Raw genomic sequence first — 15,043 nt, 5'->3', positions numbered from 1 at the left:
TCTCTCCTGTTAGCCCCCACCCCCGGTCATGCCCTGTGTCTCCCTGCTGTTGCCCCCCACCCCCGCTCATGCCCTGTGTCTCTCTCCTGTTACCCCCCACCCCCCCATGCCCCGTGTCTCTCTCCTGTTACCCCCACCCCCCTCTCATGCCCCGTGTCTCTCTCCTGTAGCCCCCACCCTCCGTTCATGCCCCGTGTCTCCCTGCTGTTGCCCCCCACCCCCTGCCCATGCCCCGTGTCTCTCTCCTGTTCCCCCACCCCCCGGTCATGCCTTGTGTCTCCCTGCTGTTGCCCCTCACTCCCCGCTCATGCCCTGTGTCTCCCTGCTGTTGCCCCCCACCCCCCGCTCATGCCCAGTATCTCTCTCCTGTTACCCCCACCCCCCGCTCATGCCCCGTGTCTCTCTCCTGTTGCCCCCCACCCTCTGCTCATGCCCCGTGTCTCTCTCCTATTGCCCCCACCCCACGCTCATGCCCCGTGTCTCTCTCCTGTTAGCCCCACCCCCCTCTCATAACCCCTGTCTCCCTGCTGTTACCCCCTCCAACCCTCCTCTCATGCCCCGTGTCTCTCTCCTGTTACCCCCTCCAACCCTCCTCTCATGCCCCGTGTCTCTCTCCTGTTACCCTCACCCCCCTCTCATGCCCCGTGTCTCTCTCCTGTTACCCCCCACCCCCCGGTCATGCCCCGTGTCTCCCTGCTGTTGCCCCCCACCCTCTCTCATGCCCCGTGTCTCCCTGCTGTTGCCCCCCACCCTCCGCTCATGCCCCGTGTCTCCCTGTTGTTGCCTCCCACCCCCGCTCATGCCCCGTGTCTCTCTCTTGTTACCCCCCACCCCCCTCTCATGCCCCGTGTCTCCCTCGTGTTCTCCCCACCCCCCGCTCATGCCCCGTGTCTCCCTGCTGTTGCTCCCCACCCCCCTCTCATGCCCCATGTCTCTCTCCTGTTACCCCCACCACCCTCTCATGCCCCGTGTCTCTCTCCTGTTGCCCCCTACCCCCCATTCATGCCCCGTGTCTCCCTGCTGTTGCCCCCCACCCCCCGCTCATGCCCCGTGTCTCTCTCCTGTTACCCCCGGTCATGCCCTGTGTCTCTCTGCTGTTGCCCCCTACCCCCCTCATGCCCCGTGTCTCTCTCCTGTTACCTCCCAACCCCCTCTCATGCTCCGTGTCTCCCTGCTGTTGCCCCCGACCCCACGCTCATGCCCCGTGTCTCTCTCCTGTTGCCCCCGACCCCACGCTCATGCCCCGTGTCTCTCTCCTGTTACCCCCACCCCCCGAGCATGCCCCGTGTCTCCCTGCTGTTGCCCCCCACCCACGCTCATGCCCCGTGTCTCTCTCCTGTTCCCCCCATTCCCGCTCATGCCTCATGTCTCCCCTGTTCCCCCCCACCCCGCTCATGCCCTGTGTCTCCCTGCTGCTGCCCCCCACCCCCCGCTAATGCCCCGTGTCTCTCTCATGTTCCCCCCACCCCCCTCTCATGCCCCGTGTCTCTCTCCTGCTATTAGCACCTTGGTCCATGCCGGTAAAATACCGGCACCGCCTTGGTGGAAAGGGGAATTACCGCCCTATTCCAAGGTTGGCGGGGCGGTAATTCCCCTTTCCCTCATCATTGCTCTTCCCCATTCCCATTTTTGCCCCATAGGGCTCTATGGGAATGGGGAAGGCGCTAATTACGGTGCCGCAAATTGCGGTACCGTAATTAGCTCCCTGGTCCCTTTGCGGGTTGGTTTTTAACGCCTGCAAAAAGCAGTCGTTAAATTCTCCAACCCGCAAAGGGACCTTGTAGTAAGGCGGTAAGGGTTTACCGGTACTGGTAAAATACTGGTACCGGTAAACCCTTACCGCCTACCGTGTAATGAGGCCCTTGGAATAAAATACAATAATGCCCAAGACGTATGACAAAAATCCGAATCCCTATTAATTCATAGAAAATGTAATACTATAATAGGAAGCTTAAAAAAAGAGCAACCAGCAAAACACTATAACTGGGACAGCACTAAGGCATTACGCAGACAAACAAGCAGTTTGTGTCTTCGGTCTCACAGTCCTCCTTCTCTAAGCTCTGTTTGAATAACATCATACGAGTGGACCGCCCAGCTATCGAGGAATTTCAACACAATCTTTCGGCATTTCAACACAATCTTTCGGCCTCATTAATTGTTCGAGTTTGTCTGACCTAAAATAGAGGTTTCAAAAATCGTACACTAAGATCCTTATACCGTCACACATTAGTAGAAAATGCCCTGTGCTTTCAGATGCTGCTCCCCAAGCTGGGCAAACTGCCTCCCTCCAGTACTCCACTTACTCGTCCGACTTCTAGTAGCTAAAATTCCAAAACTTAATTTAATGTAATGTGTAGTGCCCTTACAAACTTAACTCTGTTATCCTCAGACCCCCAATGCATCATCCTCCCCTGCCAATGCTGCATGGCCCATAAACTGGCACCCAAAACCAGCATGCTCTCCTTCCACCCTCTATCCATTCTGAGGGAATCATCCACCTCCTGCGAGGAGGATCCACGCTGCTCTTCATCTGCCTCCCCTGCAGCCTTCTTTCCCTTGCCCTGAGTGTCACAGGCCCTGCACCATGGCCGAGATGCGAGTTGTAAGCATGCTTAAAAATGACACGTGATGACACAGCATAATGTGTTAAGGTGTTTTCTTTAATTATTGGTATTTCAAGCACTGTGTTGGGAAAATGCCTACAAGAGCTAGGGAAGGGTTCTAAAAATGATAAAGGCTAAATCTGAAGAAAAAAAAAAACAGCATCCCGGATGGTCCAACACAAAATCAAGGCTTTCCAGCTTCTTCCCAGACTCTGATTCAAGTAAATATAAAGGTCCTATATCCAACCTCTGTGACTTCGGGCAAACCCTGGTCTCACACACAGTTCCAAAAGGGGGTGGACAGCATACACATTCAAACATACTGTTAATAAGTATTTTAGCCTCCTAGGTAGCCAAATTCTTCCAAACGGAAATGTACAAACAGTTGGCCAACAGGTCTAGAAACTATACTATCATTGACCAGCCTGAGTCTACAAGCACATGTTACAATTGCTTTCCTGGGAGTACTCATTCTTCCAATGTCTTATGGTCTCTCGTTCGCTAGAGAGTATTTTTCTCTTTCAGACCTCTACACAGTTATTTTTCCCTAGATGTTTCCATAGTATTTTCTTCTTTAAGCCTCTTCATGGTCCCCTGCATTTTTTAATGTCTCCACAGACCCTTGATTTCTCTTTGTTATGTGTTCACTTATGTCTGGGTGCTGTCTCCTTCCCCTGCCTTTTGAATTAAATAGATGGTTTCTTTTCCAGCCACATCCACATACGTTAGCACTCTGTTGGCAAGAAGTATATCTTCGCCTCCAGCTGCGTCCTTGCAACACAGCTAATATTGGTACCCTCCTGCCAGGGGTTTCTGCTTAGAAGGGGCCAAGTCATCAGGCATTCCTGTGTCTACCAGGATTTCAAGGTAGAACCAGAATGTGGGTTCAGACGCCTTCACATCACTTATTATTGGGCCTTTTTCCTGCTTGTCATCAGGATGAGTTTGTACTGAATAGTCTCCAGCAAGCAGGCTACCTTGTCCCATGTAACGTCTTGCTCAATCTCCAGGGAACAATGAGTCACAAGTCTGCTTCCTTCTGGTTTGTGCACATTTTCTGGGTTCCACCCACCCTTCTTATACATTCACAGTGCTTTGTGTTTCAGTAAGCTGCCTCGGGATTGGTCATTCCCTTAGTAGGCTCACTTCTGGTCCCATGTTTGGCCTATTCTCCACGGGCCGCTTAGTGATGTCTTTAAAACATTATTATTATTATATTTATTTTGAATTGGATAAAAGTTGTTTTCTCTCAATTACGTGCTCAACATCTTTAAATGCATGCAGTGGCATCGGCGCCACCTTGCAATCTCCTGCTTGTGCACTAAAGTCTATGCTGTGCTCATTATCTTTTAATGCTAACGTGGTGAATGTGCACGGCATTCACAACCAAAGGCACGCTCTGTAGTGAATCTGTAATCCTTCCTCTTCTCGGATATGTGGGCTAGATATTTCTATGAGAGCTTGCAGTTCTTGTTCGACTTCGCTCCGCGAGCTGTTCCAGAGAGGGAAAATGGTGGCTTGGACAGGTAGTCCCATTGGTTTCTTTGATATTCAGCATTCCCTAAGGAGACATACCATTATGACCATTGTGACCAGCCCAGGAAATCCCACTCCATCCACTCCTTTGGAGGCACATCGTATAGCACCAGATCACACTAGTCCCCTGTGACCCGACCCTTCATAAGTTTAACAAAAGATGACACGTGTCACTAATTGACCAGAGAGCACACTCAGGAACCCAAAAGTGTGAACCTCCAAACAAGCTCCAAAAACCAAAGCACCCCCCATTTAGCAAGTACACAAGCCCTAATGACATCTATACTATTATAACCCAAACAATTTTACACAATAAAACAGAGCAGCAATTAGGGAGGTAAAACAACAACAAACATGCAGAGGTTAACCTGGAAATGCTAAACATATGCATTTCTTTATTGCGGGTGTTTTGGGGGATTGGATTAGTTGCATGAACCCCTAGTTTGCCTTTTTAAAGGTTTAAATGGGGACACACAAAGGAAAAGGAGCACAGGAAAAATATTACGTTTTTCTTTCATTTTTTAATGTTTAAGGATTTTATTGTATGGGAAAGCTATACATGGCAATTAATAATCATTAGAGACACAGGCATAACTTAGTCTATTTATGAACATATGTTTGGCATAAATAGGAGCCAAGTATATTAGAAGAGCTGGGCAGGAAAATGTAAACATTTTTAAATAGGGGGATGGAGAGGACAATACAAATAATGAAATATTGAGTGAATAACAAGACAAGGACAAGACATAATATCCATGAAAGGATAGGAGGGAGGAGGATAATAGAATGCATAATAATATAGTCAGATAATGCACAATTTGATATCAATGTTAACATTAAGGGGTGCCGGTGTTGGATAAATAGTCAACAAATGGTTGCCATTTCAGTTGGTGTTTGCATAACAAATCTGGAGAGGATGCAATAAAACTTTCTAATCTGTGAATATTGCAAATTCTGTTCCACCAGATTTTATAATGGATATGGTTTAGATTCTTCCAATTGCTCGTAATGGTCTGGATTGCAACTATTAAGCATAAATCAAAAAGAAAATGTATATGTTTGTTAGCTCGATTACCTAGTAAAATGGAACTCCGAAAGAGTAGAAAGTCGAAACAGAAATCTTGACGAAATTTAAAAATGGCTTCAATAGTATACCATACAGAATTCCAAAAGGGCTTAACATATTGGCATTCTACAAACATATGTCTAAAAGAGCCTTGAGCAATTGAACAGCTCCAACACAAATCATTAGGTAAATGTTCATATTTGAATAGGGAAGTAGGGGTAGCAAAGGCTCTGTGATGAAAGAAAAAGAGAGTTTGTGTTAAGCTAGCTGAGGAGGTATTTCTAGACATACATTTCCACTGCACTGGCCAGCATAGTAGAAGATTCGATGCCAAGCAATCATTATTCCAATCACCATAAAGCTGGTCTAGATTTGGTGTAAACAATGTTGATATTAGCATTTTGTAATACGCAGAGGCTGTAGTGCTAGAGTTCAGGATGTGAAGAAGTCTCTGTGCATCGGGAACATTGGAGTTATGCATAAATAGTTTGTAGTTTTCAAAAAGAGCTGCAATGATGACCAAATATTGTTTCTGAAAAGAAGCTGGCATATGATATTTGATGGCCCAATCATTAAAAGCAACAGGAGCATTTTGCACATACAAACTGACTATACAATCGTTTACCCCCTAGAGAGCCATGGTCTCCACAAAACCAATTTAACTTTCATTTTAATAAGGGGGTTAAGCCAAATATAAGGAGAGATGAAAAGGGATCTTTTAGTCAAGAATGGGAACATGTAATGTCTTAGATATAGCATAGATTGGCGAATACAGGAGTAATTAAGCAATTTACTTTTACCTTTGATAAGGTAAATATCTGCTAGGGAGATTGGGGGGACCATGACTCTCTCTAGGCAAACACAATTCGGTACATGCAGCAGTTCTTCCTCGATGAACCACATCTGTGTTTGTTTAATGACAAAAGCTGCGTGATCATTTCTAAAATCTGGGAAGTTAGCACCTCCTAAAGAGCTGGGCTTTTTTAATTACTTAACGCAATCCTATTCTTTTTCTTTCCGCATAGAAATTTTATTAAACAAGAGTCAATGGATTTGAAAAATGATAGAGGGAAAGAGATAGGGAGCATATAGAGACAATTGTATTGCTTCTAGGTGGCCCCACCAAGAGAGGAAGAGGGGTGACCATGTGGTTGTTAGTTCCTTAATTCTGGTTAATATTTTTTCTTAGTTTTGTTTTTGCGAACATCGCTAATGGATGCTGAGATATGAACCCCTAGATATCTGAAACCTTTGGAGCACTATTTCATTCCAAGGGATGATGTATGACATGATGTACAATGGGCATTAAGAGGAAGAATTTCAGATTTTTCTATATTAAGCTCATAGCCAGATGCTTTGGAGACGTTTGAGATGATGACAAGTACATGCTATGTTCTGGATTTCTGGGAAAGAGGAGAACATTGTCTGCATAGGCTGCAGTTTTGATATGGAGATGCTTGATGTATTCCTGTAATATTTTCATTTTGTCTAATGGTTTCAAGGAAGGGTTCAAGAGCTAATATAAACAAAACTGGGGAAAGGGGACAGCCTTGGCATGTTCCTCTTGAAAGAGGGAAAAAGGAGGACATCTGTCCATTAACAAAAATCGCAGTCCTAGGCATAGTATAGAGGATTTTAATCATAGAGAGAAAAGGGGGACTAAAACCATGGCAACTAAGGGTTTTAAATAAAAAATCCCATTCCACTCTATCGAATGCCTTTTCAGCATCTAGAGCTATAGCAGCGTGGGGATCTTTGGAGTTGCGAATTAGATCTATGACATCTAAGAAAAGTCTAATATTTGAAGAGGAAACTCTACCTTTAATGTATACAACTTGATCTTATTTTAGGAGATTAGGTAAGAAAGGGAGGAGTCTATTAGCCAAAATCTTTCCAGAGATCTTGCAGTCGGTATTAATTAGAGAGATGGGCCGATAATTTTGGGGGAGTTCAGGATCTTTGTTGGCTTTGGGAAAAACAATAAGCATGGCCTATAGAAATGAGCCATGGGCCTCCCCTTTTGATATAAAGTGAAAATAAAGTTCACTGAGTTTAGGAACTAACAGGTTGGAAAAGTGGGCAAAAGAATAAGCAGAGAAGCCATCAGGGCGTGGAACTTTACCGTTGTTAAGATGCTTAACAGCTGATAGTATTTCAGAGGGGGTAATAGGAGCATTAAGTGCCTGAAGATCTAATGGGGAGTATGAGTTCCTGGGTATATTGTCTAGAAATGTTTCAATCTGAGCATTATTAAGAGGAGCTCCGGAAGTATATAATTTAGAGTAGAACTTGGAAAAAATATTAATGATATCTTTGTCCAAGACTTTCCTGTTACCCAAATGATCCTTAAGGACAACTATCCTAGACCTCTCTTTTTTGCATTTGAGGTACGTTGCTTAAGATTTATTGGCCTTATTAGAAAGTTGATATATCTTTGATTTATATTTAAGCATGTTAGCTTAGGAGTATTGTGTGATAACTGTATTATATTGGAATCTTAGTTTAAGAATCTCCTTAAGAGTGGAAGGAGAATTACTATTAGCAAATTGGTTTTCCAAAAGCTCCAGCTGCTTAAGAATGGATTCAGACTCTTGTTTAAGTTTTCTTTTCTTATTAGCAACAAATGAAATTATATGACCTCTAAGAACAGCTTTGTAGCAGTCCAAATTATTTGCAATAGATGTATCTTCATTCTTATTATCAGCAAAGTAGGTATTATGATGATGGGTTATAAAAGGTGAGAAGGATTCGTCATTAAGTAAGTTAGCATTAAATCTCAATCTATTTGAACTTCTGGAGTTAGCTGAGGATGCAAATTGGATATGTATTGGGGCATGATCAGAGATTGTAATGGATTGTATATGAGCAGAAAGGAGAAGGCTAACCTTAGAATTAGGTATAAAAATATAATCGAGTCGCAAGAAGGAACTATGGGGTGTAGAGTAGAAGGTAAAGTCAGAATCAGTAGGATGAGTTAAACTCCAAGTGTCAGCAAGACCTAGATCGGTTATACAATTAATAAATAGTTTGTGAGAAGAGTTATTAATACATCGTACACTAGATTTTCTATCTAAAAAAGGATCTATGATTTGTTTACAGTCCCCACAGACAATCAGATTGTGGGGGTCAGATTGGAACATGTGATTTCTAAGTAATTGCCAAAAATTAGGGTCTGGGGATGTTGGGCCGTAAATGTTTAGTATAAAGTACACTTTGGAATCAATCAACAACTTAAGTAAAACCCATCTTCCCAAATTGTCAGATTCATTGGATAAAACATTACATTTGAGAGCTTTATTAATTAGTGTGATAACTCTGTTTTTCTTTCTGTTGGCAGCACTGGAGAAAACTTGACCAACCCAATGCCTTTTAAGTTTTGCTGCTTCTTCATTAGAAAGGTGTGTTTCTTACATGCAGGCAATAGTTGATTTGAATCTGTTATGGTGAGATAAAACTTTTTGGCCCTCATTACGACCCAGGTGGAGGACCATGGTGCTATTAGCACCATGGTCCATGCCCGTGTCTGCCATGGCGGAATGGGGAATTACCAACCCATTCCGAGGTTGGTGGGGCGGTAATTCCCCATGCCGCCATGGCCCTTCCCCATTCACATTTTTGCCCCATATGGCTCAATGGGAATGGGGAAGGTGCTAATAACGGTACCGCAAATTGCGGTATAGTTATTAGCGCCAAAGTCCCTTTGCGGGTCCCTACTTTAACGGCTGGAAAAACCAGCCATTAAGGTCGGGTCCCGCAAAGGGACCTCGTAATCAGGCATTAAGGGTTTAACGGCGCCGACACCTTTTACGGTGCTGTTAAACCCTTAACGCCAGGGTGGTAATGAGGCCCTTTGTCTTTTGATTGGATTATGTAACCCTTTAATGTTCCGTGAAACTATATTAAGTGGCATGAGTATGGGGAATAAAATAATAGGTCAAATTTGAGATCTCTAAGAGAAGATAACAGTGTAAATTGACCATCTTGACCATTAATATGGAGTATAACCATGCATCTTGTATAACTAATGAGGGTTCAAAGGGATCATATATAGTGTATAAAATAATATTTTCATATATGCATTCCTTAAAGACACAGAAGGAAGGAAACAAAAGGGAGAGGGGAGGACAAACAGAGCCAGCATGAAAACTGAAGAAAAAAATAGAAATAGAAACATCTTTAGTGACAGTAGTGGTTAACGGGAAATGAACACTCTTGTCCATGCTGGCAAGTGAAGAGTATAAGTCTGGGTAGGAGGAGCCTCAAGGGAAGACAGCCAGTCTTGCATTCCGCTCCTAGACGAAGAGTGGTGACAGGTGATTAGTAATAAGCAAAAAAGAAAAGCATCTTGATAATGTATTTCAGGTAGGGGCCTTTGATATATCCATACCTTCCTTTCTTTGATTTTGAATAAACTGTCTCAAGGCGCTGGGATCCTGAAAAGAAGAAGTATGGCCATTTAGAGTTACTTTGAGGATAGCTGGATGTATAATGCCGTATCTTGCATTGAGTTGTTTGAGGGAAGATCTTAGAGCAAGGAACTCCTTCCTTCTTGTAGATGTGGTGTTAGAAACATCTTGGGTAATAAAAATCTTTTTGCCATTCCATGGTAGGTGTTTTTTCATTTTGGTTTCTCTAGGATCAGAAGTACATGGGTGTAGTCCAACAATGCAAGTATCATAGTTCTTGATGAGTTAATGGTAGCAGTGCTAAAGGATTGCACCAGTATGTGAGGGCCAATGCAATGTGCCCTTTGAATGTTTAATTTGATTGATGGAGAAAGCTTGGTCAGAAGATTATTTGTGAACAAGACAGGGTTATCACCTTCGACTCCCTCCAATAACTCAATAATTCGTAAATTGTTTGTTCTGTTGCGATTTTCAAAATGTTCAGTATGCTTCTGTAGTGTATTAAGCATGTTTTTGAGCCTTGAAACTCTGTCTGTCACATCCTCAGCATTACTAATCCTTTGTTCAACCTCAGATATTCTAGTTTCGAAATTAGACAATTTTTCATCCATTTGCTGCAGTTTAACATTTGTAGCTTCCATGAAGGATTTTAGTGCTTTAACTTCCGCAAGTATGGCTTGCATGGTATCATTATATGTTTCTTCATTCGGTGTTGGTGATTCACTTTTAGACCTTTTATTGGAAGTAGCAATGAGTGTCTCCTTAGATAGAACATTCTTCGATGTCATATTGAGTTTTTATTAATACAGTGTACGACTAGACACTTGGCAAGTCATTTCTATGTTTATAAACTTGGACAAAAGTACAGCCCAAGGGTCTATTTCTTATGTAGTAGTTTGCAGCACCAACTTATTGAGTTTCCTAATATGAAATGTGGAAAGGCAGTTAGTGGTATTGACCAAAATAGATAATGCTAGTTATCGAAGACCTTTATAGATTTTAAAGGAACTCTTAGCTGACACTACAGCTAAGTCAATGCCTAGTCTGGGATACTGAATGGAAACCCTTATTGATATATCTTTATGTCCAGTTCATACTCTTTAAAGAGTATTAACTCTTTGCAGGTAAGTTCAAAATCATTCACTTCACCACTTTAAAAGAGTTACAGCAAACATTTAGTTCTAGCTGCTAGATTCCAAGATTGACTTCACTCTGTGAGCAGTATTATTATTATGCAAACACAATTATGTGTATTATTGCTTTATTCCATGTAAGGTAATCACAGGATGTTCAATTATTGGAATTTGTTATAAAAAAAATTGATGTATAAAGATATATGTCAGTACTTCATATATCTAACAATATTACAACGGCTAGTTTCTATTGTGAAGAGAAAGGAGGCATTACACTTCCAGCAAAAAAATAGGTAATTGTACCCTTAAATGCTAAATATTAGCATTCTATGATATTCAGAATGGTGCTGGGTCTGTGTTGTCCTCGAAACAGCACCCCGCCAGCTTAGCAAGTGCTTTGCTCAATGTGTCCCTGAACAGCTGACAGAAACGTTGGATCCCGAGTCACAGGACTTCATGGCTCACAGGCCTCATTCTTCCGTCACAGAGTTTTCCCTGCTTCTGAGCTGCAAAGGGCACAATACACCCCTCGGACCACCAGGTATCTTTCAGCAAGTTTGCCACAGCATTTGTGACAGAAAGTAAGTCACCATTTACAAAAATAAGATATTAAAGAAATTCTGGAGCGGGAGCAAGTGACTGGCCATGCCCCCCCTTTTCTTTCATTTTTATATGCGGAAACTAAAACCCATTCGCAGCACACTGAACATGCACTACAATAAAAACTCACACATATATTACCTACAAAAACACACTAAAGACAAATAGACTAGACAAAAGACCAATTTCAAACAGCCACAACCTCTCAACATTTTTCAGAATCCTATTACAAAGTTCCTAAAAACCCTCCAGGTGTGAGCCTTTCTATGTGTGCCTTCCCTAACTACATAGCAAAGCCTGCAACAGAACAGAAAGCAAACTAGGCCTCTCATAATAATGTGAATTATCTTTAGGAGGTCTATGTCTGGCTGCACAGGCTTGACGAATAACCCAGTTATTAAACCCAAGATCGGAGGTCCATGATTGGATGAGACCTGGAAGTCCGCGCTAAACACATGTTCATTCCCACAGCACGGACAAATCTTTCCTAAAATATCGATGGGCCTAAGGGTCAATTGCTAGAAAGTTAGTTAACCTAATCCTAGCGTTCCAAATTAATTTAGGAAAGTAGCAAGGTCTTGCAAACACAGGTCTGACAATAATGTATTATTGTATTATTGTAAGGGAGGACAAACATGTGGGGGAGTGAGCAACTCAGGGATGGAGCTTTCTGAATGCAAGACACGACCCACGTTGTGTTGGTAGATTGACATGGTAATTCATGGAATAAATGTGTGCTGAAAATGGGCGCTTGCGTGCGGAAACTCACTCAAATGCCCTTTTTCGCACACATACATATTCATGGAACACATTGCGTGTGGCTTACCTGAGACCTGTGCTGAATCCGCGCGGGTCCAACACGTCACTGCGACATAATGAACTCCTTGCGCGATATGGTCAGCGAAGGCGCACACCGTCCAGCGCACACACCTAAAAAGGGGGCAGAACACGTGAAATGGGGAACAACACACGAAAATGTGGGCATTACGGGGAAGCACCGTAGTAAAATCCTTGCAACGCCCACACGCGCACTAACAACACGTATTCATGGAATCGAACAGGGCTCACCAGCGTGCAGCAAAAGATGCGCAAACCGGGAAACATGTACGCCACGCGAAAGAAGGTGGAAGCGCCCCCATGAATCAAAGCCAATGCATAAAAGTGTGTGCAAACAACAAATGCACGTATACTGCAGGAGGCGGAGGAGGATAGTCAGGCCCCACATTTGTTTACCCAGGACCAGCCTTTTTGGGATGCCTGATGACCAGGTATATGGCAGGTACAGGTTTCCACCTCATAGAATCCTAAACTTGTTCACTGAGTGGGAGGATGACCTCACATCACCCACCCTGTACTCCCCAGCACTGAGCCCCTTGGAAAAGGTGCTCAGTGTACTGCATTTTTTGTACACTGGGTCATTTCAGCAGACATCTGCCATAGTTGGGGGCGCCTCACAGCCCACGCAGTCACGTTGCCTACATCAGGTGTTGCAATCATGACTGTACGTCCCTCAGTCTACAGGCACATATACATGCCCAGAACACCTGAAGAAAGGCAGGCTATGGTCCAGGACTTTTACAGGGTGGCACACTTCCCCAAAGTGCTTGCTGCCATTGATTGCACCCATGTGGCCCTACGTCCACCTAGAGCCACTGAGCACATCTATCACAATCGCAAGCACTGGCATTCCATCAACGTGCAGGTTGTATGCGAAGCCAAGGGAATCATTACCTATGTCTATGCCAACTATCCAGAGTCCACCCATGAGAGTTTCATATTCAGAATGTTACCCCTAAACCGGGACCTGGAAGCTGGGAGGCATGGCAACACAAGGCTCATTGGTGAGTACAAATGCCTGTGCACATGCATGCATGTCACACACAGACAAATAGACAAACCAAACTATTGACAACCATTGTCACCTCCCCAGGGAACAGTGCCTACCCCTGAGCACCTACATGATGACGCCAATACGGAACCCCAGCACACCACCCCATATAAGATACAACGCAGCCCATATTGCAACCACGGCCATAGTGGAGCGCACATTCGGAGTGCTCAAGTCACGCTTCCGTGCCCTTGACCGCTCCGGTGGACAACTATTATATGCACCACCAGTAGTGTACAGGATCATTGTGGCAGCATGTGTCCTGCACAATGTTGCAACACAGCGAGGCGTACTGGTGGACATGGTGGTGCCCCCACATCCCCAACCATATGCACGCACGCTGTGCACAGGAGGGGAAAGGGCATGTGGTGAGGCTGCCCATACCCAACTTGCAGCACAATTTTCCACATAAAATCCCACCCATGCGGAGTGCACACAGGCCTGGCACATTCCAGGTGACAACCGATGATGACAAAGGGACAATCGAATGTCACTACCTTACCACCCTGAGAATGTGTCCTTGGAAGTGCTACATTGTGTGCATCCCTAGCTACTTAAACCAACACAATCCTGTGTGACCAAAAGGCACACATTCAAGATGCAGTATGCCACTAACCCCATGCAAAACAGCACATCCAAATACTGGTATGCCACCTAAACCCTCCCAAAACCCATGTTACCCGGCCAGCACACCACACCATGGCAGCAATGTAAAAAGCCAAAAATGAATGTACACCACAAGACACAACTGTCACAAAGTGCACTTTGACAAATGGCAATATGTCCGAAACAATTCCCTCTGACACATCAAAATAAAACCGTACACAGGAACATCCATTTACCAGCATTACATATCATAAACACAGAACCCAACAGTGACAATATCAGACAGTGACCAATCACAATAGCACAGGTGCCTCAACGTGACAAAGCCACCACATGGACCCCTTCAATCTTGAGTGGGTCTCTGCTAGCTAAAGGGGGCAGGGAGGGTATCAATGATGGAGACAGGCAAGGTAATACATGAAGATGTAACATCATAAAATACACATTTACCAATATCCAAAGCAAAATTCATGCTAAACATGCACTGGTCAAACAATCATGAATCCCCACAAGGGGTGTATACATAGGTCGGAATGCAGACTGCCCACAGGAATGATGCAAGCCCAATGCCTCTGTGTAAGTTACTGTGACATGCTGCTCTCCTTGCAAGCCCATGGAAAGGGGAAGCAGGAGTGGCATGTGTGTCTGGACCCCAAGCCTTGAACACAAACACGAGTCAAGCCTGTATGGCGCAGCCGGAACACACAGTGGATACCTATGGGTGCCACACAACGCAACACACTGTTACACAAAAATATTTAAAAAAATTAAATTAAAAAAAGGCCATGGTGGACCGGGGGGCCACCCAGGAGGGTGGAGGTGCACGTGTGGATGTTGAGAAAAAAAAAAACCTCCATGGGTTCATGGTCTGCATGGCTAGCCTATGGTGGGAGAGCTCTCACCGCTGTCGGCACCCTCTGGTGTAACATTAGAAGATGAGCGTGGCAAGGGAGGCTGACCACGCATAGCCCTGGTATGCTCCTCAATGGCAGCAAGCATTCGGGCCTGAAAGGTCTGATTCTGCATGATTACGGTATGGAGGTCCCCATACAGCACCTCACATGTTGCACGGAGTTCCGCCTGCAAGGACTCACGTGATGCACGGATCTCTTCCCGGGTTGCATGGAGTTCCACATGTAAGGCCTCACGTGACACACGGATCTCCTTCCTGGTTGCATTGAGTTCAGCAGAGATGTGTGTCAGCT

Source organism: Ambystoma mexicanum, chromosome 4p (genome assembly GCF_040938575.1).
Source record: "Ambystoma mexicanum isolate Mex_15411 chromosome 4p, UKY_AmexF1_1, whole genome shotgun sequence".
NCBI lineage: Eukaryota > Metazoa > Chordata > Amphibia > Caudata > Ambystomatidae > Ambystoma > Ambystoma mexicanum.
Note: the sequence above shows the minus strand (reverse complement) of the source record.